The sequence below is a fragment of the Ranitomeya imitator genome, chromosome 2 (genome assembly GCF_032444005.1).
Source record: "Ranitomeya imitator isolate aRanImi1 chromosome 2, aRanImi1.pri, whole genome shotgun sequence".
In the NCBI taxonomy this organism is placed as follows: Eukaryota; Metazoa; Chordata; class Amphibia; order Anura; family Dendrobatidae; genus Ranitomeya; species Ranitomeya imitator.
Window position 1 is genome coordinate 443,834,339 of NC_091283.1, and position 8,345 is coordinate 443,842,683.

An 8,345-nucleotide genomic window follows, 5' to 3' on the forward strand; every position below is an offset into this window, starting at 1 on the left:
ACAGCTCACAGCTAAAGGTTCTGTGATGTTCAGCTATTGGTCTGGGACACCTGCACACAGATCATCTCTAAACATATTATTTTATTTTATTTAGTTTTTTCTTTTTATTTTCCCCCTTTTATTCATTTTTTACTAAAAAGCTGAGAGACACTCCACCTTGCACATCTATAGTGAGGAGGGCCTCCTCTGGAGGGGAACCTTTGATAACCTACAATAACATAAGGACTCCGTGTTGCTACTACGCCACCTGCTGGTGACATACAAAGCCTTACTATACTATACCTCTCTTCTTAATTGAACATTATAGACGGTCTGGTGACAACCTTTTTCTTTATTAAACCCATGAAAATGTTCATCTTACTTCAACCATACTTACAAATATGCTGATTTAAAAGTAATTCTGGCGCACAGGTGGTGATTTCCCAAACAAGCGCTATATTTAGCTAGAATGGTGAAAAATCATAAAGAGCGCTGCAAATCTTCTCTACCTACTACAAAACAAGACAAGCAAGGCGACATGGAAAAATTCCTAAAACACAAGACCTCGCTGGCCCGGTCTGCTCATAAGTCCTCTCGCTCCAATACCAAATCAGATGACCCTGATCTTGATTCTAGTGATGAAGCTTCAGGCAGTGACACTACCCAGATAGACTCTGGAGGAATTTCAAAATCTTTCCTCAAAAAAGCATTAATTCAGGCAATGAAACCACTAATCGCAGAGGTCTCTGGCCTAAGAGAAGATATACAACAAATCGGTAATAGGGTTGAATCCCTAGAAACCACCCAATCCTCTATTATAAAGCACTCTAACAAAATAAAAGACCACCTGGACTTTCACAAATCCCAATTAAACATGGCTTCCCTAGCTATAGAGGATCAAGAAAACAGGAGTCGCCGTAAAAACATCAGAATTAAAGGGATTCCTGAAAGCGTCTCCAACTAAATACTTGAAAAATCAACCAGAGAAATATTTGCCTCCCTACTGCCTCAGGAATGTTGCGACCAAATGGTCATTGAAAGGATCCATCGTTCGCTCAGACCCAAACCCAAATCAACGGATCCTCCAAGGGATGTGATATGTGGTCTTCTAAATTATCTGGACACCGCTGCAATTTTAAATGCTTCTAGAGATAACAAACACTTATCCTACGAAGGTTCACCAATCCAGCTTTACCAGGACCTAGCACCGTCGACTCTCGCCAAGCGTAGGGTCTTGAAACCTCTCCTTGACACATTACGAGCAAATAAGATACTCTATAAATGGCTATTTCCCTTCGGCCTTGCTGCTCATGGGGGTGGAAAGCAAGTCGTAATTCGTCATCCAGATGATCTCGCCAAAGTGTGGTCAACATTTGACATTGATGCAGTAGATGTCCCTTCGTGGCTGCCGTTGGATATGACACTTAATGTCCCCTCTAGTCTTCATCCTTTGCCGGATCATGGTGAATGGTCCCCAACCAAGAGATCTGCATCTCCGAGACAGAGCAAGTCTGGAACTAAAAAGAAACCGCCTCCTTGAGTTACTTATGTGACGCTACTGCTTCTTGTTTTCTGATGGTCAGATAAAGCTGAGCCCCTCATTGAGCTGGGTTCGGGTATGGCTTGAAACTTTTAAGCTCAACGGAATTACTTCCTTAACAACGCTTTAGTACAAACTTCATTGGTAGTAAATGTTCATACCTGGCTTACCACTTGTGCGCCTACAGTGGACTGTCCTGTCTGTTTGGGAGGATGTTTGTGGCCCCAGCCTCTGCCACGGATAGGATCTTTCTTTGTTTTATGTTACATTTTGCTCTTAATAATGTTCTTATTGCAGTTATAGTTAATATGTTTGTTCAGTACATGTACACAGATGTTAATTTACTTTCTTTTGAAACCCATGGCCGGTAGTGTCTCGGATTCAGCCACTGTGATTGTGGCCTCCTATAACGTGAAGGGCATGCGCTCACCAAGGAAAAGAGGGCAATTGATGAGATTCCTGAAATCCAAAAATTCTAGCATCGCTTTTTTCCAGGAAACTCACTTCAAAAAAGATAGGACCCCAGATATGTCAAGGTCACAATTCCCTACCTGGTACCATAGTACAGGCTCCACAGCTTCAAGAGGGGTCAGTATAGCTTTCAAAAGAAACACCCCTTTCACCTTGAAAGACACCCTTTCAGATGCCGATGGGAGATACATAATGATTAAGGGATTTTTAGCCAACACGATGGTTACCTTTTGCAACATCTATTCCCCAAACCAAAAACAAATTGGGTGGCTATGCCAGGTATTAAATACCCTTAGACTATTTAAAGAAGGAATTTTAATATTAGGAGGGGACTTCAATGTCACTTTTAACCCAACAATAGACTCTTCTTCAGGGAAATCTTCTATATCACAAAAAGCACTAAGAAAATTACATATCAATTTACAATCTTTAAATTTAATTGACCCATGGAGAACACTATACCCAACAACTAAAGACTTTACTTTTTTCTCCGCACCCCATAATAACTATCATAGATTAGACTACCTCTTAATCCAATCTTGTCATCTCCAGTTAGTGAAATCAGCAAAAATAGACGTTATATCCCTCTCAGATCATGCCCCGATTTTCCTGGAGATGAACATTAAATCACTCCCTCCCACTTCCTTTACCTGGACACTAAATGAGACCCTTCTTGGTACTAGCTCCTATGTGACTAGATTCTCTACTTCCATCAACCTCTTCTTCAAGGAGAACTGTCTCCCGGGGCTCCCCCGTGCCTCTGGTGTGGGAAACACATAATGCCGTCATGAGAGGAGAATTTATATCCTTGGGCTCATATCTGAAAAAAGAACGGTCTAAAGAGGTAGGGGCTATTCTGCACCAGATCAATTCTGTGGAAAAGATGCACAAACGCTCTCAGACAAACAAAGCTCAGACTGAACTCATTTCGCTCAGAAGATCCTTAAAAGATCTCTTGAACATACACTCCGCTAAGATATACATGAGAAGTCAACAGAAGTTTTACCTTCATGGAAATAGAGGGAGCAAACTCATGACTTCTCTTCTGAGAAAACGCAGTGGTCGCACTTTTATCACGCGGTTGAGGGGTGCGGATGGCCTTACTATCTCTGAGACCAAGGACATTGCTAATGAATTCAAGCAATTCTACGAGAACCTCTATAATCTGGAGGTTCTGGAGGACATGGGTGAGCCCGGGATAGCCTTAGATAAAATAGATACATTCCTCTCCTCTTTGAGACTTCCCTCATTATCCTTAGATGACATCTCTAGCCTAACAGCTCCAATTACCCCGGAAGAGATATTGGAGACCCTATCTAATATCCCCAATGGAAAGGCTCCGGGTCCTGATGGCCTTCCCATTATCTACTATAAGAAATTAGTGAAACCCCTGCTACCCCATATAGTTACATTATTTAATTCTTTATTGACGGGACAATCCCCCCCGAAACAAGCTTTAGAAGCTTACATCACAGTTTTACCAAAATAAGGCAAGGATCCCAACCTGTGCTCTAGCTATAGGCCTATTTCTCTTCTCAATACTGACATAAAACTATGGGCTAAACTTTTGGCGACTAGACTAGGTAACATACTCCCTAGAATAATTCACTTGGACCAGGCGGGTTTTGTGCGTGGGAGGGAGGGCAGAGATAATTCGGCCAAGGCTCTTCAATCTATAATGTACGCTAGACGGCGAAATCTGCCACTTGCTCTCTTGTCTACAGACGCCGAGAAGGCATTTGATAGAGTAAGCTGGAGATATATGGAGAGGGTATTATACAGGTTCGGTTTTCCACCCCAGTTTATTACAGCGGTCTTCTCCTTGTATTCCTTTCCCACTGCCAGAGTCCGGGTGAATGGTGTTTTATCCGACGGGTTTAATATTAACAATGGTACCAGGCAGGGATGTCCCCTATCCCCCTCCTTGTTCATATTGGTAATTGAAACTCTCATACAAAGAATCAGACAGGAGGCTCAGATTCAAGTACTACGTATAGGTAAAATAGAGATAAAAACATTAGCATTTGCGGATGATCTGCTCTTCCTGGTCTCTAATCCTCTCAATGCATTCCCAGTTATCCTCAATATACTTAACCATTTTGGCAAACTCTCAAATTTCAAAATTAACAATACAAAATCGGAAGCACTTAATATAAATCTATCAGCCACTCAACTTTTTACTCTACGAAAACTAGCCCCCTTCCCCTGGTCCGCATCCTCTATGAAGTATTTAGGAATTTGGATTACTAGGGACCCCACAGATTTATTCAGATCTAACTTCTCCCCCCTAATAAAAAAACTAGAAACATTGATGAAATCATACAATCTTCCCACTTTATCCTGGATGGGACGTATTAACGTGTTTAAAGCTTACATTATGCCTATCCTATTGTATTTCATGAGTATGGTGCCTATTCGTCTTCCCCTCACATTCTTTAAAAACATAAGGTCCTCAATACTTAAATTTGTTTGGAAAAATAAGCCATCTAGGCTACCTTTCAAATTGTTAACATGTCCCACTTCTTGTGGAGGTCTGGGACTACCGGACCCCTATATATTTTACAAAGCAATACACCTTAGTAGATGGCTGAGAATAGTGATTGACCTAGAAAGGGGCACCTCGGACTTGCTTGACGCAGTATTGCTGGACAAGGGAGGGATACCACTTCTGTGGTCGCACTTGAAACCAACGACTTCATCGGGCCTAGACGAAATAACTTTAGCTACCCTCCAAGTTAGACGGACAGTTTTGAAGGAACTCCCATCAGACTCATTCCCTTCATCCTTAACACCCATCGCAGTTATTCCCTATTTGGTTAATCCTGATTTCAAGGATTCATACAATCTATGGTCCAAGCTCCCTAAGGATTCCCTCACTAGTTTTTATGAAGCTAGAATTCTTAAAAACAACATTTGGCCTAGCAATGCCACGCAGTCACCAAAAAATTTCCTGCAGGAACTCCACACTAAACGTATCCTCATAGAATTTAGAGAAAGGTTCCCTCAAAAATCGAATTGGTCGTGGCTAGACCTCATGCTCAAAACGGGTTCAGCTAGATATAAAATTATATCTCGCTCGTATTACCAACTTGTTGCCCCCTCTCAACCCTTTAAACCATCTTTTATTTATTCCTGGGAATCCGAACTCAATTTCAGCTTCTCAGAGGACCAGATCTCCAAAATGTTGAGGTCTGCCAGGGGGTTCTCTCGATGCATCTTGTTGCAGGAAAGCGCATATAAGATATTAACTAGATGGCATTTGACACCGGTCAAACTTCAACATTTAGGTTTAGCGGATTCTGACTTGTGCTGGCGATGCCGGGCTGCCCAGGGAAACCATGCTCATATATTTTGGGGATGCGTGGGGATTAGGGACTTCTGGGAGGACATTAACCTAACGCTTAAAAAGCTAAAGCTAATTAAAACGGACCTACTGGCGATTGAAGCCGTCCTCTCGTGCCCCACAAATTATTTTAAACCCATTAGGCACGGCCTTTTACCCTTAATGCTCAGTGCTGCAAAACATTTAATAACCATCCACTGGAAAAGTGCAACCCCACCAACACAAAGTGAGTGGTTCAACAAAATTGACCATATTTACAGAATGGAGGAACTATCGAGCTGGGAGACGCATGCCCATGATCGTTTTGTTAGGAACTGGCTTCCATGGAGAACATTTCGTTCAGCCGCTCCTTAATATTGCTATATATGCTATTTTAATACCGAGAGTATATGCTACCGTACCGTTTGTTTTCAAGTACTACAACCACATGTACTGGACCTGTTATGTTTTTTGTTCTCCCCCTCCCTCCCCCACTTCTCCTAACCTTTCCTTCTTCCCCTCCCCTTCTTTTCCTTTCCCTCTACTTCCAATCCCCAAAGTTGGTAGGATGGATTCGCTTGCTGCTATTGTTATGATTTGTTCGATTATCTTGACTTTACATGCATGTAACGTTTCCGACCTTTATTCTAAATAAAGAATTTACAAAAAAAAAGACATACAGTACCTTTAAACATTAAGTTGCCACACAAATATAATTTGAATCTATCTTATTCCCAAGGTTTTTTTGCCCACTACCATAATTCCTAACTGTCCTGAATTTCCCAAGAGAAGCTGGGGTGTTTGTAAACCCTCCCAAAAATAGGTGTTTCAAGGTGGGTTTGGTTGATCCTGGAGGTTAGGTGCAGGGTTCGGAGTTGATGTGTCTCTGTGTGGGGGGCCTAAAAGAGACTTTACTAGGAGACTATGTTTGGGTGCACAGAAAGGACTGGGTGGTGTTAAGAGGTATATAGGGGGTATAAAAAACTGCCATTGGACGCTCCGCATTGTGGGTCCCTTTTTTTCATACTTCAGAGTTGTTCATTATGATATTTACCTCCATACCACAGCTGTGGAGAACCATATTGTAACTAATTGTAGCCACATTTTACACCTCTATACATGCCACCAACACAGTGCCCAAAGCAGCTTTTGGCTTTTTAGGTGTGTACCTACCAAGTATTTATTATTATGTCATTTTTGGGAAGGGGATTGAATTTCTTTAAAAAAAAATAGAAAACCTGTTATACTGGTACAGTTTGACAACTGTACACGCCACAGCTGAACTTTGTCGTGCTGCACATATTGTTTTCTGTACGTGTGCGGCCTGCCTATTTAGAATTTTATTATGTCTTTTTTGACAAATTTTCAATAACTAAGGTTGAAAAGATAGTCAGAAGTTGTATAAAATGTGTGGTGAAAGGAAAAAAACGGCAATGGCAATGGTGTAAAAGAATAAAAAAAAAATACAAACATACCATGGCTAAGAATGTGGGAGCCGCTAGCTCTCAGAGACATTTTAGAACAACAACACACAAGGCATTGTTGTGAGGTAAAATATAAAAGATATAAAGGTTAACAACCCAAAAAACAAGATTTCTGACATATATACTGCGTATAATTACCACTTAGCCTTCTGAGAATTGTACAATTAGATGATAACAAATGGTGCCTGTGGGGCCTTAGGGCCTGATCCTAGAGGTTATAAATGGCTGCCGGTATCAGAGGAAAATGTGTGGTCTCTCTCGGTAACCATTAATAAAGAAATATGAACCCAAACTGGACATGTATAATATAATGTACACTCGAAATGTACATTATAACAATATTACAGGCTCTAAATCTGAGAGGTGAAGCTAAAACACACAGAAGGCCAAAATGAAAAACTTGGAGAAAGTCGCGGGCCAACTAGTATACAGCATAATGGTGTATCGCCCAGAGCGGGGTACTCAGGTCACCGGGCAGTGTTGGATTCAGGGGGTCACGGGAATGGCAGCCGTGCTCCAGGGACAGTGAAATAGGAATTAAAAAATAAAAAGATAAAAAGGAAAACAAAAATTAAAAAGAAGAGTTTGTGAGGCCAGTTGGAGTGTTGACACTGCAGATGATCCCTGGGGGTAGGTGATGATGGCAGTGCAGGTGTTTAACCCCCTCCAACTAGGGCTGGCCCCCCAGGGATAGTGATGGAAGTAGATGGTGCAGAGTAATAAGGCAGGAGACAGGGAAAGTCACTTTACCATTTACTGAAGTCCAGATGCAGTTTCAGAGGATGGACTACAACTCTCACCAGTTATACAATCTACCGCAGATATACAGTATATTGGTAGTAAAGGTCAGGTTTGGGTGAACAGTGAAATTATCAGGCCAGTCACCTTCGCAAAGTGTTGATGTGACTGTGTCCGGCTGCATTTTCCGGCGCTCATCAGCAAGTACAGAAGCTGCCGGCAGTGGCGTAACTTGAAACTCATGGGCCCCCGATGCGAAAGCTCCAACGGGGCCCCCAAATATTTTAAATCTTTAATAGCAATAGTCTTCTTATATAGGCCAAAGGGAATTTTAGGGCCACCTAGGCTCCAGGGCCCGTGTGCGATTGTAACCCCTGCACCTGTTGTAGTTACTCCCCTAGCTGCCGGCCATTACATGCCCACTTTCCATCCCTAAGATGCAGGAATCCCGCAGGCATAGGTCAGGGTATGGTCCAGTCCATACCCAAACAGGGCACTGACAGCAATTACGCTCATCTGAACCCTGAAGGCAGCATTCCTGTCTACCTTTGATTGAATGATGTGAAACATGCTCCTTTTAATTAAAAAAAAAGGTTTCTTGCATTGTAGGTGTGTATTGTGATGTTCTGCAGCAGCTGAGGTTGGCATTATGAGGTTCTGTGAAAGTTGAGATGTGTATTATGAGGGACTGCAGCAGCTGAGGTCTGTTTTATGATCTACTGCGGCAGCTAAGGTGTGTATCATGAGGGATGGTGTTTATTATGAGGATCTGCAGAAGACAGAGGTGTGTGTTATGCTGTTCTACAGCAAT